Source organism: Halichoerus grypus, chromosome 10 (genome assembly GCF_964656455.1).
Source record: "Halichoerus grypus chromosome 10, mHalGry1.hap1.1, whole genome shotgun sequence".
NCBI lineage: Eukaryota > Metazoa > Chordata > Mammalia > Carnivora > Phocidae > Halichoerus > Halichoerus grypus.
The window spans coordinates 9,663,486-9,684,165 of NC_135721.1; the positions used below are offsets into that span (position 1 = coordinate 9,663,486).

The following is a 20,680-nucleotide window of genomic DNA, read 5'->3' on the forward strand; positions in this document are numbered from 1 at the left end:
TTTGGAAAGAGCAGAACCTTAGGTTTGCCATCCCTCGGTGGGATCCTCTGGACACAGTCAGGACATTTTCTGCTCTCTCTCCTCAACCCTGTTACTTTCCACACATAGCAAAATCGGCCATATAGTTTTCCAGTTCCTCAAAACAGCTATCACCACACTTCCCAGAAAACTTCTCCAGCTTTTCCCAGAAAACTTGTTTGGCAATTGATTCAGCCTTAGCTTATCAATCATTGATGGGCTCATAGGTTAAAAAAAAAAAAAAAAGGACTGTCAGAAAGTGGACAAAATGGAACTTGACTTATCCTCTTAGATTGGGGAGCTGAAAGTTCCAATGAGAAGCACATGAACTGGATGTTCTTTGTTGATTCTTCTAGATATGGTCTCTTTTCTCATTGTGCCCCAGGACACTGACTTACATTCTACACCTTCAATTCCTTTGACTTCTAACTTTAGGTTGGCTTCAGGAACAAGAGATCCTGACAGCATATAGAAGAGAGGTCTGAGGGTTTATCCTCACATCTCCTGTCCCCATCAGGCTGATGGCTGGAAAGTAATCTCTACCAACACACAGCTCCTGCTGGGCAGCCCCTCTTCCATGGCTCCAGCTGTCTTGGGTTCTGTAACTTTGCTTCCTCCTCTTGTCCTTCCAGGCCTAGAGACCATATCTGCTCCCAGTGAGGATGAAGACTGTGCTCATACCTTATTAGTTCTCTGAATGCTGTTCACACCTCTATACATAAGCCTTTCATTAAACAGCCTTTGCTTACACCTTTGAGCCTGTTTTCTGCGGACACCCTGATCACTACAACACCTCCAGATGTTGCAATAGTAAGAAAAACAAGTGCACATTTGGGGGGCAAGCACCTATATTCGATATTTTTGGAACTATATTAGATTTAGAGTAATGAGACCTAGATTCTATTCCTAGTTCTGCCACATACCAGCTTTGTGATGTTGGCAAAATTAATTAGACTCAACTTTCTTATCTGTGAGATGGGGATATGACTTAACTCTCAACCTCTTTAGATAAATTAAACTATAAAAGGCCTAATTTAGTCCATCATCTGCTGCTTTTTCTTGAGTTTCCACCTCCTTTGGTTTCTGTGAATATTTTACAAATAACTAATATATGACTTGTTCCCACTATTTATCTTTCCCAGCCAGTCTCCTAATATCTTCTGGACTCACTCTTCATTTCCCTTCTTTCACCTCCAAACACCAAAAGATCCTGTAAGCAACAGCATTGGAGCCCAAGCCCTGAGTCAGTATCTGAGTTTGTGAGGACCACCCAGGCTGGGAGTGGCCCACTTTGGAGAAAATCTGTTTCCATCCACCCCCACTTTCCCCATCCCCATCAATAAACCCTTTCTTTCTGCTCACTTTTCTGAGATGCAATTAAGTGGCTTGGACTAAGTGCCTTGTTTAACTTTAAGATTTGCCTAAGTATTTTGTGAGCTTTTATAGGAATGCCTTTTCAGGCTGCCTCCCATCTGTGCCAGGAAGAGTTTGTGCCTAAAAGATTCATATCTTAGATTTCTCTTCCTCTTATTTATTTGGGAAAGTCAAGGGAAGGAAAGCCCAGCAATGTCTCAGATGCAAATGCAAACTGCAATATGCGCTTATAGTCATTTAATAAAAATTCCTTTTATTACAGCCCAGCTGGATTGGATAAGAACAGGATTTTCATAATGGGACTGACTTAAACCGCTTTGGGACCTCAGCATCCTCAACCACTCTGAGTTTTGGTTTTCTCATTTGGAAGATGAAAACAATGTGTACCCTGATGAGGAAGTCACCAATAATGAAGAACTTTGAGAACAACAGGACAAGTAAGAAAGTACTCAGCATATCAGCATAGTGTTCGTAGTATATGGTTTTTTAAAGTTCATTTTGACCCCCTTTTCTACATTTGAACTATTTCTACCAGCTTGCTACCAGACACTGTTTCTTGATAGTCAGTGTGTTCGCTGTGCCTAAATGAATCGGTGACTTAGTATCAAAATTATCAATTAAAAAAAATGAGCGATTCATTCAGAATCCATGTGCAGCCAGGACACTGAGGTTGGGTGTTTGCTCCCCATTGAGTAAGCTCAGGGAAACAGTAGTAGTAGTGAGAATCATAATAGCTACTACTTACAAGGGCCTCACTTGGTGCCAGGCACTATTGTAAATACCATACGTATTTAACACATGGGATCTTCAGAACAAAGCTATGAAGTAGCTACATTACCCCCATTAATAGGTAAGAAAACTGAAGCATGGAATTCAACTTGCCCAAGGGTTGTGGTATGAATAACACACCTCCCCACCTCCTCACTCCCCCACCCCCATGAAACAAAGATGTCCACATCCTGATCCCTGGAAACTGCAAATACGTTTCCTTGCCTGGCAAAAGGGACTTTGTTGATGTGATTAAATTAAGTGTCTTGAGATGAAGAGGTTATTTTAGATTAGCCAGGTGGGTCAAATCTAATCACAAGGATGCTTCTAGGAGGGGAGCAGGAGGACCGGGGTTGGATGTATTCCAGATGGGGTACAGGGCTGAGTGGGGCAGGACCGTGGCCTAAGGAGTGCGGGCAGCCTCCAGCAGCTGGAAAAGGCAAAGGGGAAGATCGCCCCCGATCCTCCCGAAGGTGCTGACACCTTGAATTTAGCCCACTCATGCTGATTTTGGACTTCTGACCACCAAGACTATCAGAGAAGTAATTTGTGTTGTTTGAGCCACTAAGTTTTTGGTAATTTGTTAGAACAGCAATAGGAAATTAATATATCAAGTGACTCTCCCAAGGGCACACAATTCAGTTTGAGTGGGAACAGAGGGAGCTTGAATTCTAACCAAGGCTGTTTGATTCCAGAAATTTCACATTTAACTACTATGCATCACTTCTTTCTAAATGTGTAACCTAATATTTCATTGATGTGAATCATACTGTCCGTGTCACAAAGCATTTGTGATAATTATTAGAAGTCCAGGAACACATTATGTAGATTGAAAAAAAATGTGGCCACAGTATTTGCAGCTCCATTTATAAAGAGATGGCACCTCTTTCCCCGCCCCTGGAATCTGGGCTACCCCGTGCCTTGTTTTGGTAATAGAATGGGCCGAAAGTGATGTTATAGCTTCTGTACTTGCATCTTGGAACATCTCTGCCATCACATAAACAAGCTCAGTCTACTCTACTGGAGGATGAGAAGCCAAATAAAGAGTACAGGGTGCTCGGTGAACCACCAACATGAGCTGCCAGACCTGTAAATGAAGCCATTTTGAATATTTCTGCCCCAGCTGAACCTCTGCCTCAGTGCACACACATGACAAAGGCCAGGCGAGGACACAAGAACCATCCAGCTGACCCACAGAATCTTCAGAAATAATAAACTCGTTATTGTTATTAGCCACGGAGATTTAGGGTGATTAGTTATAGAGCAATAGATAACATATATACATGTAAAGTGCATGGAATAGAATTCATTTTCTCCTGTAGAGTAAGAAAAGATTCAATTCCTAAAAAGCCAATTTCCAAAGCAGCAACGAACATTGATCTGATGCTGAGTGAAATTAATTTCCTCTCTCAATTCTAGGTCCCGGAAATATATTAAGAAGACAAAGCTAATGTCTACAAGGGTGCTGGGGACCTTATGTATTTAATTTTCTCAATAACCTAGTCACAATCCTCATTTGAAGATAAGGAAATTGAGGTCCGGAGAGACTGAGTCTCTTGTCTGAGGTCATGGAGCTAGAAAGCAGCAGAGGAGTATTTATAACCTAGATCTGCCTGGCACAAAGTCCATTCTTTTTCCAAACTCAGCTGAAAATGTTCCTAGCAGTCCCTATAGACATCATTTTGCTCTTGTAAATGTGTCCAACTAGTTTTCATCAGTGAGTGGAAAATAGCCAAGATATGATATTCTATGAAATCTCCCTTAACACTCAGAATCCACTGGTAACGGTTGCCAGGCAAAATGTTTTATGCTAAAATTGCCTGTCTTATAAGACGTTAAAACAGTTTTAAAGAGCCTTCTCCTCTCAACATGCATTATATTGTTAGCTTTGCTCTTTTTCCCCCTCTTTCTCTGAAATACAATGTGAAAAAAAAAATCTATATCTTAAATAGAAAACGCTGACACTGTAAATTGCAATTGGAGACTCCAAAACACTTGGAGAAGGAAAGGTACAGTTGAGATGGTCTGTTATCCTTGCAGAATCCATTTGGAAACATGCACGCACAGAACATGGGGGAGAAAAAAACAACCTTCTGGTTGTTTTCTATCATTTTCCTTGTCTTTCATTTTTGTCTTGTCACTATTTTCAATCAAAGGGAGTGTGTGAGAAGCACACTGGCCTGGGTTCAGCAAAGAATGGAAGTATAGTTAAGAAATAAGAACCTATCTGTCATAGAAAAAGCTACTTACAATTCATTTAATATAATAAACTTACTTATTAATCATTTCATAATTTTTGAACACTGTTTGCATATTTTTATCTTAGAAGAGTACTGCATACTATTTACATCAAGACTTAAAAAGGAGGTAAATAAGGGTAAAAATTGCTCAGAGTTCCAACACTTAGAGCTGATTATCCTTGACATGTTGGTATCTTTCTCTCTAGCTTTTAAAAGATATTTTGCACACTTTTTTTTATATTGGTGGGATAATTTGGCATCCTTTATGTTTTTTATTATAACATCAACTTTTAAGTTTCGTATTTTTCAGAGAGATCAATAGTTTTTAGCATGGGATGTTACACTTCCCCTTTGCCTGAGGATGTTAGAATTGTGTGAGGGTGCTTTTTGGCTGTACCACTGGTTGAGGACATATATTACCAGCATTTGGCACCAGGAGCCATAAATGCTAACCCTCCTGTAATGTACAAGACAGTCTTGAAAAACAAAGAATTCCCACTCCAGTGCTACCCATGCCTCAATTGAGAAACACAAACCATAAGGCATAATCATGATTGCATAACTCATTCATGGTTAGTGGGGATGCAAAATGACATAGTCACTTTGGAAGATGGTCTGTCATAGGCTTCTGGAAGCTAAACATGATCCTACCATACAAAAAAAAAAAGCAATTGCACTCCTAAGTATTTACCCAACTGATTTAAAAACTTACATTGACACAAAAGCCTGCACATGAATGTTTATAGCAGCTTTGTCAATAATCATCAAAAACTAGAAACAACCAACATGTCCCTCAGTAGGAAAGTATAAATAAGTAGTGGTTCATCCATACACAGAATACTAGTCAGTTGTAAAAAGGAATAGACTATCCAGCCACACAAAGATATAAAGGAGTCTTAAATGCATACTGCTAAGTAAAGAAACCAATCTGAAAAGCCACAGAGTGTATAATTCCATTTATTTGACAGTCTGGAAAAGGAGACCTCTAGGGACAGTGAAAAGACCAGTGGTTTCCAAGTTGAAAGGTGAAGCACAGGAAAATTTCTCAGGGGGCCAAAACTCTTCTGCATGATATGCTAACGGTAGATAAGATGCATTTGTCAAAAGCTATTGAAATTTATAGCACAAAGAGTGGACTTTCATGTAAACAAATTAAAAAAAAAATACTTAGCAGAATGAGGGATCCAGGGATGGAATATGAACTTTGGTAAAGTAACATAACTATATTACAAATGAATGAAATAATCTTACTGAAGGGGTTGGGGAAATGTGTGGCCCTGGCACTTTGGAGATGAGTGGTGTTTGTAAGGCTGAAAGCACAGGGAACTAGTAAAAGCACTGTGTTCTAGTTGATAAAACTGTTTCCCATGAGGGTACAGATGAACAACTCTGATGCCACTGTACATATATGCTAGCATTGAATGAGCCTAGAACATCCTGTGGTGTTAGCAAGTAAGGAAGTGCTATGATGAGGAAGAAGGAGGAGGTGAAGGAGGAAGAGGAGAAGAAGGAAAAGAAGAAGAGGAAGAAGAAGAGGAAGAGAAAGAGAAAGAAGGAGGAGGAGAGAAGGAGAAGAAGAGGAAGAGAAAGAGAAAGAAGGAGGAGGAGAGAAGGAGAAGAAGAAGAAGGTGGTGGTGGTGGTTGAGGGTGTGTCAAAGAGACATAAAGCCCAACTGTAAAAGCACCAATGCCAAAGCTGGAACAATTTGAGAACCAAAATAAATAAAGTAGTATTCCATAAACCAAACTGTCTCTCCTGATTTTTAAATGAATTTGCTATTAACTTCTTACTTATATTTACTTTATTATTTATATTTTAACTATTGGTTTTAATTGTAAAATTTATTTATATCAGTACATACTCATGGATGTATACCCATGTAAATAAATATAAATAATTGATTGAATAAATTAAAATCATGAAGAAGAGACAAATCTCTTGGACATAATTTATGTCCAATTTATTAAGTTTGTGTTTCTCAATTGAGGTAGAACCTATCTCCCTGCTCCTAAGTATGGACTGTACATAGTGACATCCTTGCAGAATACAAAACAGAAAAAGAGGTAGATCACCTTTAAGTGGAGAAACCTGACAACACTAATTCAACTGGATGATCAAGGTCAACATGGACAATGATGAGTCATGTTGACAGAATGTGTCCTTGACATGATGTAATGAAAATGGCACTTGATCTTTGTCGCCTTCCTCTCTAAATCTCATCACCCCAGTCTGATAATGGGAAAAAAATCAGACATGTCCCAACTGAAGAATGTTTTACAAAATACCTGACTAGCACTCCTCAAAACTGTCAAGATTATCAAAAATAAGGAAATTCTGAGAAACTGTCAGAGCCAAGAGGAACCTAAGCAGACATGACAACTAAATGCCATGTGATATCTTGGATGGAATCTTAGGAAAGAAAAAAAAATAGGTAAAAACGAAGGAAAACTGAAGAAAGTTGGACTTGAGTTTATAATAAAATAGCAATGTTTGTTCATAATTATGACAAATATACCATATGGATAAAAGATGTTAATAACCGAGGGAACTGGATGTGAATATATGGAAACTTTCTGTACACTCTTTATGATTTTTCTGTAATTCTAGAACTATTTTCAAAATTTAAAGAGTTTATATAAAAATTTAAATTCAAGGAGGCAATATGACTTATTGGAGTGGTTTTTGATAAAGAGGAGTTATCGGTCCCAAGTGGCATTTTGTAAATTTGGGGGGATGCTTCTGTTGTCATAATAACTGAGGAAACTTTCCTTGAATTTAGTGGACCAAACAGGATAGCCAGATGTTCTGTAATGTGAAGGATGGTCCTGACCAATGACTGGATTTTGAATACCTCTGGTTATTCATATAGATAAAAACAAACAAAAAACTACTTATAATTTTACATATGAATGCAAGGTATTTTTTCATGATGTTAATAGGCAATATATAATGCATTTCTTGTACATATTGAGGGGGGATTGTAAATTCTTTTCTTTGGAAGTTTACTAAGACTTGCTTACTATACTGAAAACCACGTAACCCAAAATTTCTGCTAATAAAATTTTAATGTCTAATACAAAACACAGAAGTATGTAGCTATCACACATGCAGTCTTTCTACATATATACACAAGTAACCAGTACATTGTCGGGTAGTTGTTTCTCAGTATTTACATCTTGAAATATCTACTATCTTATTACAGGTTTCTTTTATTTCTCCATTTGGTTACATGAAAGAATTCTATTTGCTTTTTGAAAATTTGTGTGTAGGTAGGTTATGTAATTTATGAATTTATTTCCAGATGGTAGAGAAAGCATTCAACTATTTGTTATAAAACAGGGACATTTGGATCTGACAGGGTTGAGAACCACTAACACTATAAATAGACCTCGGATGGAATCTCTGACAGAGACAGCTAATTGTCTATCAAAAATTTGAGCTACCTTTCCATATATATAGTTGTATCTGGGAAGTTGACACTCAGCCTGAACTACATTTTGAACCCTTCTTGCCTCTACCTGACACTACGTGACTAGTTTTAAGCACCGGAATACTGCAAGATGGGTAAGCTTTCTCCATCTCCCCCTTCCCTGGTTAGAACCAGGGGCCTCCACAGACATGAGGGATGGATCAGCCACAAGCGAGAAAGGGCTAAATCTCAGAATTAAGAAAATGAAGATTCTCTGGCCACCAGAAACGCCCATTTTAGACTGTTCAGGAGGGAGAATTAACTGTGATGTCATTGAAATTTGGGGATTTTTGTTATAATAGCCGGCATAACTAATACACAGACTACCAGTTTCATCACTCATTCATTTAAGCCAGCCATTTACCAAGATAATGTCTTTAAAAAAAAAATCTTTATAAAGATGCTAAATATAATAATAGTCTTACAGGGTTGTTGTGAGGTTTACATGGGATCATACTTAGAAAAGCACTTGCACTTTATAAGCCCTGATTGAGTTCCTTTGTCCATTGCTGTTCTTATTCCAACTTGTCCATTTATCTACCTGCCATTTAACTTGTAACATCCACTAATAAACTCCTAGACCTCCATGCCTAACTATGGTAGATCCTGATTAGGGCTCTGAAGTGGTTCTTTCTGCTCCAGAGATTGCTTCACTGTATCCTCTTTCTCCTCTTTCTTTATATGAAATGTGTCCTTGGAAAACTGCACAACCACTGCTTTCTCTCTGAATCAAGTTCACATACCAGGAACTCTGTTGGATATTTTGCTTAATTCATTCATCAGGAAAAAAATAGTGTTTATTTCTTGATGAACACTGTAATTATTGCGAACACATAATCACATTTTCCCTAACTCGAGAATTTGCAAATTCATGCAGTGTGGATTTAGGAGAAGTTCAATGTTCAAATCCTGTTTAAATCCCCTGCTCAAGTTCCCAGGGGGCCCTCCAGGCTTCACATTTTTCCCCTTGATAAAAGTATTAGCATTTGTTTAAAAATCCTATGGAAGCTCTGAATATTGAAATGCAGAGGTTAATGCCAGCGGATGCGTCAGCCATTCAATGTTCCATTCAGGGCCATGGCCCACAGACCCAAAGCACACATGACCAACCTTTCCCCAAATGCCATGCTTCCCATAGGCAAGAGTCGCAAGTCTTTTCAAATAGAGTACTTTGTTTCCAAATAATACCTTTTCAATCCTTCCCAGATTACCCATTTCTGGAAGTGGTTATTTGTTTCAGTTGAAGATTTCCAAAATTTAAGGAGTCTGCATATCTGGTCAAAAATCTTTACGTTCCTGTAGCTTATCACAAAGAGTATTTTTCTGCACATCATGAAAACAACAAATGCATTTATGCATATTAATTACATGGGAGCAAATGGCTTCAGTGCATGTGAAGAATTTCTAAAGCACTGACTTGATCATTTCCCCTTCATCTTAATGATCCACAATGGTACATTGTTGCCTAAAGAAGTGGTTTCAAAATATGTTGGGTCAAGAATGTCTTTGAAAAGCTCACCACAGTATTGTCTCTTGCCCCCAAACTGCACATAGAGAGAAAATAAGTGACATTTTAGTTGCCTTATGGACATCTAACATCAGCATATGGACCCAAGTTTAAGATCTTCTGGCTTTTAGGATAAAGGTCCATCTGCTCAGGCTGCCGAACTCTTTTATCGACCCCTTAACTCTGCCTCCAGGCCCTTCTCACTCCGCTCTGCCCTGTACGCCCTTCACATTGGCAGCGCCGCACTCTGTCAGGCTCCTGAACATACCCAGCACTTTCCGGCTTCCATGCCTTTGCACATTCTGCTCTCCTTGACCTTGAGAAGTCACCCTCTGCACCAGTCATCTGGTTCACCTGTTATTCTCCAAAACGTTAGCTCAGATTCCATCTCCTCTGTGAAATCTGGTTTTCCAGGCATATTTTCTTTCTACCTTCTCTGTGCCCTGACAGTAGAGTGTGTGCACCTCTCTAAGAACATTATCACTCTATATTATATTAACTCTGCCTCTCCCTGGGAAGGGGCGGCGTCCCACCGATAACGCCATCTCCAATCTCTAACGCGAAGTCTGATATAAACAGAGGTGGTCAATAGATGTTTGTATAAATGAATGAAGACATGAAGGGCCTTCTTTATAGTTTAAAGACAGAGAAGCCTAAGCTTAAATTTGGACAACTGAAACAAATAACCACTTCCAGTGTCAAGAGCAAGGTGTCAGCACACTTTACAAACAGACAGTGATTGCCGAGCTAATTTAATTAGTTTATTTGAGATCAGTCAGAGGCTGGGTCCAGACGAGGGAACACGAACAAGTGCCTACGCTAGATTAAACATAGTGGCCAATAAAATTGTCAGGTGAAGAATGAATAGCAAGTTTAATGGCTTTCAACAAGATTTTATGAGATGAAAACATGCTACAGGCAAACTTGTTAAAAAAACAAACAGAGGCGCACAGACACACACACACACACACACACACACCCTAATAAGCAGGAAGGCTGAGTTGAGGCCCCAGGAAGGGAGTGAGTTGTTGTCCTCATTGGTGTGTAGATGTTGGATAAAAGCAAGATTCTGCACAGATCTACCTCTCTTCCTGATGAGAGGGTAAGAATATAAAGATAGAGCAGGTTCCTCAGCTAGAGGCCCCTCCCCTCTACCGTGCCTCCCACCCCTCTGGTCTGGTGCATAACTAGCTCTCTAGCACATGACTCACACTTCAAAGGCCGATGAAGAGGGTTGGCTAGCACTAGACAAGAGATCAGAGGGCCTGAAGTCCCGTGCACTCTGTAGCTTACTTGCTGTGGGACTCGGGGTGGGTTATGTGCACTTGTAATCCTGCATCTCTTCATCTGTCAAGCTGGGCCATTCATGCCCTCCTCACTGAAGCGAAGGAGGAAGAGAACAGGAAGCTCTGTGCACACCAGGTGGCACTGTGAGCATTTATTATATTGTATGCAGTTGGTTGAATCCATGGGTGTGTCTTCCATGAAAATATGAGCTCCTTGAAGACATGAGCAATCCTTGTTTATTTTTACTTTCTGAGACCCTAGAACGTGATAGACAATTAGTTCTAGCTAGCTAGCTAGCTAGCTATTTAGTGCACATTTACACTAAAAAGAATTCTTTACTCTGATAGTTCCTGGAGAATAAATTATGAAAAAAAAAAAGACTAAACCATGGTTTATTGGTGCCTAAGAAGACTGGCATCTGTCTATGCAGATAAGGCATAGGCTACACGTAAGGCATTAGCAAGCAGTATGAGATGATAATGTCAATTAGTTCTCATGATAACGAGCAGGAGATATTTGTTATAGTCATTGGACAAAGTGAAATGCAGGCCTCTGTTCACACATAAGTTTTCACACACCTTTTTAAGTAAATGAAGAATATCTTCCAATGACAAAAAAAATTCCTATATTTATCAAACACGTTATTCTTTCACTTCATCAGGCAAACTATATGAATTTGACTTTAACCCACCGGATAGAAGTTCTTTGAATTCCAAACACAAATACAGAAGCCCAGTTATTAGTTTAGCTGAAACATCTGTTTCCAACTTCCTGAAAGGAAAAACAGAGGTTGCCAATGTATGTACATATTTGAAACAGGGCTCGTACTCCACACATGGATACAATATGCATTTGTAAAAATTTTCCAAGTGGTCTAATGTCCCATTTGGTCCGGAGAAATAAGATGATGGAAGTATGTGATACAGGAAAATAAGTACATACTACAACCTCCCCCTAGCAATTCTCGTCTCTAAGAGAGAGCGCCAAGGTCACCACTTAATGGCTAGCACCAACCAGATTCTGGCCATTTGATCTGATGTTGACCTGTGGGTAATGTACCTCCATGAAGGATGTTATCTCTCAGAGAGAAAGAAAAGGGTTTAGTTGGAGTCTGTGTGTGTGTGTGTGTGTGTGGGCGGGGGGTGGGGGGGACAGTTTGGACATAAGACTTCATAATTCTGAGTTATGGCCCATTTTCTTTTACTTTACTAATTTTCTCTATGACTTTGGAAAAGACACTTCATTATTACATCATGTACTGTCTCAATTATTTCATCTGTAAAATGAATCTGTAAAACCAACAGGAAATGGGTCAAGTCTTCTGGACCCCAGATCTCTTGAAATAATAATATTCTTTTTTAAAAATTTTTATTGTTATGTTAATCACCATACATTACATCATTAGTTTTTGATGTAGTGTTCCATGATTCATTGTTTGTGCATAACACCCAGTGCTCCATGCAGAATATGCCCTCCCTAATACCCATCACCAGGCTAACCCATCCTCCCACCCACCTCCCCTCTAGAACCCTCAGTTTGTTTTTCAGAGTCCATCGTCTCTCATGGTTTGTCTCCCCCTCCGATTCCCCCCCTTCATTCTTCCCCTCCTGCTATCTTCTTCTTTTTTTTTTCATAACATATATTGCATTATTTGTTTCAGAGGTACAGATCTGTCATTCAACAGTCTTGCACAATTCACAGCACTCACCATAGCACATACCCTCCCCAGTGTCTATCACCCAGCCACCCCATCCCTCCCACCCCCCCCCCCCACTCCAGCAAAACTCAGTTTGTTTCCTGAGATTAAGAATTCCTCATATCAGTGAGGTCATATGATAAATGTCTTTCTCTGATTGACTTATTTCACTCAGCATAACACCTTCCAGTTCCATCCACGTCATTGCAAATGGCAAGATCTCATTCCTTTTGATGGCTGCATAATATTCCATTGTATATATATACCACTTCTTCTTTATCATTCATCTGTCGATGGACATCTTGGCTCTTTCCACAGTTTGGCTATTGTGGACATTGCTGCTATAAACATCGGGGTGCACGTACCCCTTCAGATCCCTACATTTGTATCTTTGGGATAAATACCCAGTAGTGCAATTGCTGGATCATATGGTAGCTCTATTTTCAACTTTTTGAGGAGACTCCATACTGCTTTCCAGAGTGGTTGCACCAGCTTGCATTCCCACCAACAGTGTAGGAGGGTTCCCCTTTCTCCGCATCCCCGCCAACATCTGTCGTTTCCTGACTTGTTAATTTTAGCCATTCTGACTGGTGTGAGGTGGTATCTCATTGAGGTTTTGACTTGGATTTCCCTGATGCCGAGTGATGTTGAGCACTTTTTCATGTGTCTGTTGGCCATTTGGATGTCTTCTTTGGAAAAATGTCTGTTCATGTCTTCTGCCCATTTCTTGATTGGATTCTTTGTTCTTTGGGTGTTGAGTTTGATAAGTTCTTTATAGATTTTGGATACTAGCCCTTTATCTGATATGTCATTTGCAAATATCTTCTCCCATTCTGTCAGTTGTCTTTTGGTTTTGTTGACTGTTTCTTTTGCTGTGCAAAAGCTTTTTATCTTGATGAAGTCCCAAGAGTTCATTTTTGCCCTTGCTTCCCTTGCCTTTGGCGATGTTTCTAGGAAGAAGTTGCTGCGGCTGAGGTCGAAGAGGTTGCTGCCTGTGTTCTCCTTTAGGATTTTGATGGATTCCTGTCTCACACTGAGGTCTTTCAACCATTTTGAGTCTATTTTTGTGTGTGGTGTAAGGAAATGGTCCAGTTTCCTTCTTCTGCATGTGGCTGTCCAATTTTCCCAACACTATTTGTTGAAGAGACTGTCTTTTTTCCATTGGACATTCTTTCCTGCTTTGTCGAAGATGAGTTGACCATAGAGTTGAGGGTCCATTGAAATAATAATATTCTTTAAGCCAATAAACAAGCAGCCAATAGCAGTGAGTTTGCAATTCAAATTTCCTAAACAATATCCTAAGTGTCTTAACAGGTTTATCACATGGCACTTAATACATCCCAAGCTTCTCCCCGCTCTAGGCATGAAGGATGCAGTTCATCTCAGAAGTTGACGAAAACAATCACACCCTCTTCTAGTCTCCTGCCTGACACTGAAGCCCCAAAGCCACGTGAGCCAAATAGGGAGGAAGATAAGCTGAGAACCAAAATCTACCAGGTGGGATGCTACCCGAGAGAGATGTTCTGGATGGGGATTTATCGATGCAATGACAAGGGAAAACTATTTTCGGGGGAAAATAAAGCAAAACAAAATACAAAGTGAGAGCATCCTAAGAATTCTCATTGGAACCTAAATCTGATCAAATTAATCCACTGAGCGATAGGACAGACCAAAAAGGATCTTCGTTTTGCACCCTGCCATGCTTCTCAGTGGCAGTATGATAAAGAGAAGACTGTTAAAGGATGAAGAAATTAATACAGGGACATGTTACCCAACATCTCTGAGCTTTCATTTTCTTGTCTAGGATAAAGAGAGAACACCAGTTACCTTACTAGTAAGTGTTAAACAAAACCAGTAAATGAAAGATCTAGCACAGTACCTATATTACATAACAGATTAGAAACTGTTAGCTTCCCTGAAATTAACCAACTTGAACTTAAATAAAACAAACAAACAAAAAAATGGTAGCTTTACTCTGCTACATAATCACCTTAGCAAACCAATCCCTTTGAATCAAATGTCATCTAGTATCAGTGCAGGGGGTCATGAAGCTGGGGTGAGGGTGGTGGTGATCAAGCTTCAGGAATCTCTTCAAAGCCCTGGGGACCCACAGAATACCAGGAAACAGAACCCTCTAGGATTTTCACGGTCTCTTTACAGAAATGTTTGCTAGCATTCAAAGTAGCTTATAGCTTGCGATCAATCCAAGGAGGAGGCTGACAATATTATGAATTCCCTACAAATTTTGATAGATATTTGAAGGAAATGGGTCACAAACATATTCTGGTAGGCTCCTGGTATTGAAAAAAAAAGTGAATGGGTGGAGGTTTTTGGGAAAATAATTTTGGATGAACCTAACATAGTGTCAAAGACAACACATCGTCTGACAATGGGGTGGGTAGTTTTGAAAGATATTAAGCTCAGTGCCATTGCTCATTAATTTAGTGAGGAAGCCAACAAATTCAAGTATCAGGCGAAAGTTGAAATTGATGCTTTAATTGGTTCTTGGCATCTTAGGGTTTCTAATGTTCTTGGCTCTTTCTAAAAATGAATATACAGTACTACAGAGAGTTGTTAGGAGCCTTTGTTGGTTCTCACATTCTTTTCGGGTGATACATGTTTTTGGACTTTCAGCCACCACCAGATCTCTTGCGTGTAGGTTGCCCCTGAACTTCAGCCCTGTCTATCCAAAGTTTGTTGGGCTTCTCCAGAAGGGTGTCCCACAGGCACTTCAAAGAAAATGTTCAACGTTACCATGTGACTGATGGCCTCCGCCATTCCCATGCCCTTTGATCAGGGCTAGAGAACCGACTGACTGCATTTTCCAGACGTTCTTACAACCACAGTTATAGATGTGAGACTAGAGCAAACACTGCATTCAGTGATGCATGCCATTTCCAGAGAGGCAGGTTCAAAGACATCTTTTTCTCATGTAGGAAGTGGACCCATGATGCCTCAGCTCAGGGCCAGCCTCTTCTAGGAATTGTGCAAGAACCTATATTAAACACTGTTTTTTTTCTTTAACTAGAGAGCATGGATTTTATTTTCTTCATCTGAACCCCGACTAATGTGATTTTAAGATCATCCTTCATACTGCATCTAAACCTGCTTCTTTTCATGTATTCCGTGCCTTGCTAAATGGCACCACCAACCATATACACCTAGCCATCCGATTGGGATGTTGCCTTTTAAGAGTCAAATCTAACTCCATCTCCCCATGAAGACCTTTCCTGACTGCTCTCCAGCGTGGATGTGACCACTCCTTTCTTTGGGTCAACTGTTCAGTCTTGTACCATAGTTTTATTATCATCTTTATTAGCTCCCATTTCACTATGAGGGAGTAAGGAGTGACCATGGATGGTTAACTGAATAAAACAAATTTTAAGAGTAAAATAATGTTATTACTCACCTAACATCAGGCCACAAACTTAGAGAAATCATACAAAGGGGGTATATTGGCATGGAAAGGTCCTGCCTCTCACGACTCACCCTCCTTACAGCCCTGTTCACAACCTTGCTCGTGTGTCTGTCTCCTGCCATAGACAGAAGTTGAGCCCCTTGAGGCAAGGACCAGGTATTCACTCCCATATTCTGAGCATCTAGCATGGGGTTTGCCAACAAAGTATATGTATTTGAATTAATAAGTAAACCATTCCTCCCCCAAACCACATGCATTCATCAATCAAGGAGCTCTTGAGAGAATTTATGAGATTTGAGTTACAAAAATCCCCAGCTCCTGCTGTTCACACTCTTGTGTAATCACCTCCCCCTCACACTGGGCTGAATGCAATGACTTGCTGTGAATGAAGAGAGTACGGCCCAGGGATGAGGTGACATGCCACGGCCAGGTTATACAAGCTTGTGACTTCCTTCCCTGGCCCCGGCAAGTGATGACTCTGGTGCAGAGGGCCACCTGGCCAGGAACTGAGGCAGCTCTGGTTCAATAGCCAGCATGGAACTGAGGCCCTCAAGCCTGCAGCCCTAGAGGAACTGAGCCCTGCCAACAACCACGGAGTCAGCTGGGAACCGATCCTGCTCCCACTGAACCCGGCAACGGCTGTGGGCCTTGACTGCAGCTTGGTGAGAGGCCCCAGAGCAGAGGTCCCCAGCTAAGCCCTGCCCACCTCCCTGACAGCAGAACCGATGACAAAAATAATTAAGTATAGTTTTAAGCCACTAACTGGGGAGTGATTTGTTTAGCAATAGATAATTCATGAAGTGTTCACATATTTTGCATGTAATCAAAAGTAATAAAAAGAGGGGCACCTGGGTGGCTCAGTCGTTAAGCATCTGCCTTTGGCTCAGGTCATGATCCCAGGGTCCTGGGATGGAGCCCTGCATCAGGCTCCCTGCTCGGCGGGAAGCCTGCTTCTCCCACTCCCCCTGCTTGTGTTCCCTCTCTCGCTGTGTCTCTGTCAAATAAGTAAATAAAATCTTTTTTAAAAAAGTAATAAAAAGAATACATGAGAAAAAAAAATTATTACCATGATAGATCTGGGTTTTGCTCAGACATGTTAATCATTACACATGGGTTCAGTGCTTGTGGGAGAAGATAGAATAGCAGCACGGCATAGTGGAAAGAATTGAATTTTTTTTTTAAAGGTTTTTATTTATTTATTTAAAAGCGAGAGAGAGGGAGAGAGCAACATAGAGAGCACAAGCAGGGAGAAGGGCAGAGGCAGAAGGAGAAGCCGACTCCCCACTGAGTAGGGAGCCCCATGTGGGGCTCGATCCCAGGACCCTGGGATCATAACCTGAGCTGAAGGCAGACGCTTAACCGTCTGAGCCACCCAGGTGCCCCAAGAATTGAATTTTTTAGAGTGAGTGGGGGGTAGAAAATAAAAAAGCTTTGTTCAATTTTAGGCTCTGCCAGTAATGGTCTGTTTGAATTTTGACAAATTTCCAAATTGGTTCATACGAATATTCTGTCTCACTGATCTAAGGATCAGTGGGAGGAAGAGCATGACAATAACTCTGAGTCATAGAGTTATAAAGTGTCAGAGCTTGAGGAAATATTGGGCTTGATAACCTGAGGTCACAGGACTCCTCAAAATCACTGCAAAATGTCGTGTGCATGATGCATACATTCTATGAAGTGAAGGTCATAGATGTAAACCAAAAATACCTGCATAAATAATATAATGTTAGGTGGTAATTTGTCATCTGTGCCATCTCATATGTAGCTGTCCCCCTCCATGTGATCTTATTTCTCTGACCCTGAAGAAAGGAATAGCCCTTCCACCAGGGGGAGCCCTCTGAAATCACAGCGTAGAAAGACCCAGAGCGCCAAAAAGAGCTAAGAAATGAGCTTTTATAGGAAATGGCATTTAGAATATGCAATTTGATCCAGCAGAATACAATTATCTCTTTGAACAGTGACCAATAAAATTTGATTCCACTGCGATATTTCTACTAAAATATTTCTATTTTAGGGTTGGCATTAATTATTTGTTCAGACAGTAACAATACTCCAAGGAAAGTGAAGGTTCAAATATGTAAGTGTGGCTTCCTGAAAATTACCGACAGAATCAACTTCTACAAAATATCTACATCATGGATGTGTGTGTCATCCTTGCCCAGGCGCCACAGTAATCTACTTTGTATCATTCCAATTTTACTATACATGCTGTCGAAGTAAGCTCTACAAAATATCTACATCAGTGAAAATGAATTTTGTTCCTTAATGCCTAGGTGAAAAGAAAAGAACTTTGTATTTGTATAAGTATTCATTGAAACACAACTATAGTTTGACCAGTTAAGATTTTGAAAAAAAGTAGTGATACACATGAAAAAGTGAATTAAGATATTAGACTCTGTGTGGCAACTATGCAAATGTTTGAATTTAATATAATTCAGATGATGAGAAGACATCATGACCAAGAAGCGTAGGAACTGAAAAATCAGATGTGTGGCTGGACACAAGATTAAAAATGTTAAGATAAACACAAACCAGACCAATTTGTGAATGGTATGAATAAAAAGGGAAATATCCTTAATCTCAGTAGAAGTAACATACCAATATAAATTACAGGTAGTCTAATAAGATAAAATGAGAAAATCTGATAGTTAGTACTGACATAATTCTCTATGTTTATGATGGCATGGGAGGATGTGATAAAATATCATAGAAAATATATTGCTTATCTCAAAATTCAGTTTTCAGTGCTCAAAATGACATGGAGACAATATCCTTCAATAGACAGCATCCTAAGGAACAGAGTGTAAAAAGAAACAATAGTGCAGAAGACCGTAGAGAAGTCATGGGTGCAACACATATTCAAATTGAATCATATTCAAGTTGAATACAATCGGAAGTTCAGATATAAAAGAAATCAATGTCATAATTTCCCATTTTCTTATCATTCTGCTATGCACAAATTATGTGGGTGATAATATGAAACAACTTTTAATGTTTCTAAGTTTCAAATCTCCGTCATATGTGTGCTTACAAAAACTAAAATTTCAAATAGATATGGATATAATACATTGTATTACCTTGTAATACAACATAAATGTCATAACCAAGATAGCTATTTTATATTGCTGTGTTATATTCCAAAATAGTGAATAGCTCTTAGTAAATAGGCAAAGAAAACTGCATAAAATAATCTCTAATACACACAGTTTTACTTCTGGAAAATACAATGCATATAAAAAATTTACAAAATAAATTTTGTATTTATATGAAAAAAATTATTTAGGTCCTAGGTGCAGATAATTACACATAGATATTTCACCTACATTACTAAACACCAGTCTAGCAAGATATCTTTCATAGTTGACCTCTGCCCTCTAAATAAAATCCATGAGTTCTTTTCTAATCATTGTTATGAGAGGCAGAAAAACAAAACAAAACAAAACAAAAAAAGAATTGTCTTCAAGGGAGCAGCATCCCTGGGGTAGAACCAACCACTGCTCTGCAAGCTCTCACTGGATATCATCACCTTACTGCCTCTATTAACATCCATATTTAAATAATACTCAAATCTACAGCTCTAGCTCTGATCATTTTCCTGAATTTCTGATCCATAAATCTTACTGATTACTAGATACATCTATTTACCTATCTTACTGGTGCCACAAATTGATCATGCCCCAAACAGAGCATTTTTTACCTCCTTTTGGTTCATTTTGATTAACTCTTAGGTTCCCTCCTTCAGAAAAAGCTGTCACCTTCCATCCAGTTTCTCAAACCAGCTCCCAAGGAATGTCCTTGATTTTAATCCTCTTCCTTGCTCTTCACATTTTATCAGACCTGTCTATTTGATTTGCCTCATTTGATTCTACCTGAACCTAAATCTCTCTCAAGTCCTCTTATTTCTCCATCCACTTGTCTGTCATCAAAGTTCAAGTTATTATTTTAATCTTGATTACTTTAAAAACCTCCAAATTTCTCTCCCTTCTCCTGGCTTTGCTCCATCTGTCCCCACACCGATCCATTTTTCTCTTGCTTCCGGATGGATACTTTTTCTAATACAAATCTAATGTCTAACTATATTCCTATTGTTTAGCAAGCCATGCAGTGGTATTTAAATGCCCTTCAGATAAAGTAGGAATGTGGCCTTCCCATATGCATTTTTATAATTTCTCTTCCTTATACAGTCGGCTCTTGAACAACATGAGTTTGAACTGTTCAGGTCCACTTACATGCAGGTTTCTTTCACTAAATACAGTACAGTGCTATAAATGTATTTTCTCTTCCTTATGATTTTCTTTAATAACATTTTTTCTCTAACTCACTTTTTAAAAAGATTTTAATTTATTTATTTGTCAGAGAGAGAGAGCACAAGCAGGGGGGAGTGGAAGGCTGAGGGAGAAGCAGGCTCAGGGAGCCGGACGCAGGACTCTATCCCGGGACCCTGGGATCATAACCTGAGCTGAAGGCAGATGCTTAACTGACTGAGCCACCCAGGTGTCCCTCTAACTTATTTTATTGTAAGAATACAGTATATAACATACAAAATATGTATCAACTGACTGTTTATATTATAGGTAAGGCTTCCTGTCAACAGTAGGCTATTAGTAGTGATGTTTCTGGGGAGTCAAAAGTTACATGTAGATTTTCAATTGGGTGAATGGTTGGTGCCCCTAACACCCATTTGTTCAAAGGTCAACGTAGTCCCTGTTTCAATCAATTTGGTCTTTTCTTAGTTCCTCAACTATGGCATGGTGTGGTAGTTTGCTTCCCCCAAAAGCAAACCCTGAGACAAGGCTTCACATGCATGTATTGTAATTGGGAGTTGATCTCAGGATGCACCAGTGTGGTAGTGGATAGTGGAGACAGAGAAGTCGTGACTGGCTTATTAATTAAGCACAGCAC

At 39.6% G+C, this 20,680-nt stretch overlaps 1 long non-coding RNA gene and 1 other non-coding gene across 3 annotated transcripts in view; both read right to left on the reverse strand.

Moving 5' to 3' along the window:
* Positions 1-20,680, reverse strand: part of LOC144379329 (uncharacterized) — a 220,092-nt gene that overhangs the window by 132,985 nt on the left and 66,427 nt on the right. The gene's annotated exons all lie outside the window — the stretch shown is intronic.
* On the reverse strand, positions 17,898-18,002 carry LOC118521543 (U6 spliceosomal RNA). Its single transcript, XR_004910186.1, has one exon. It is a non-coding gene; the product is annotated as a U6 spliceosomal RNA (small nuclear RNA).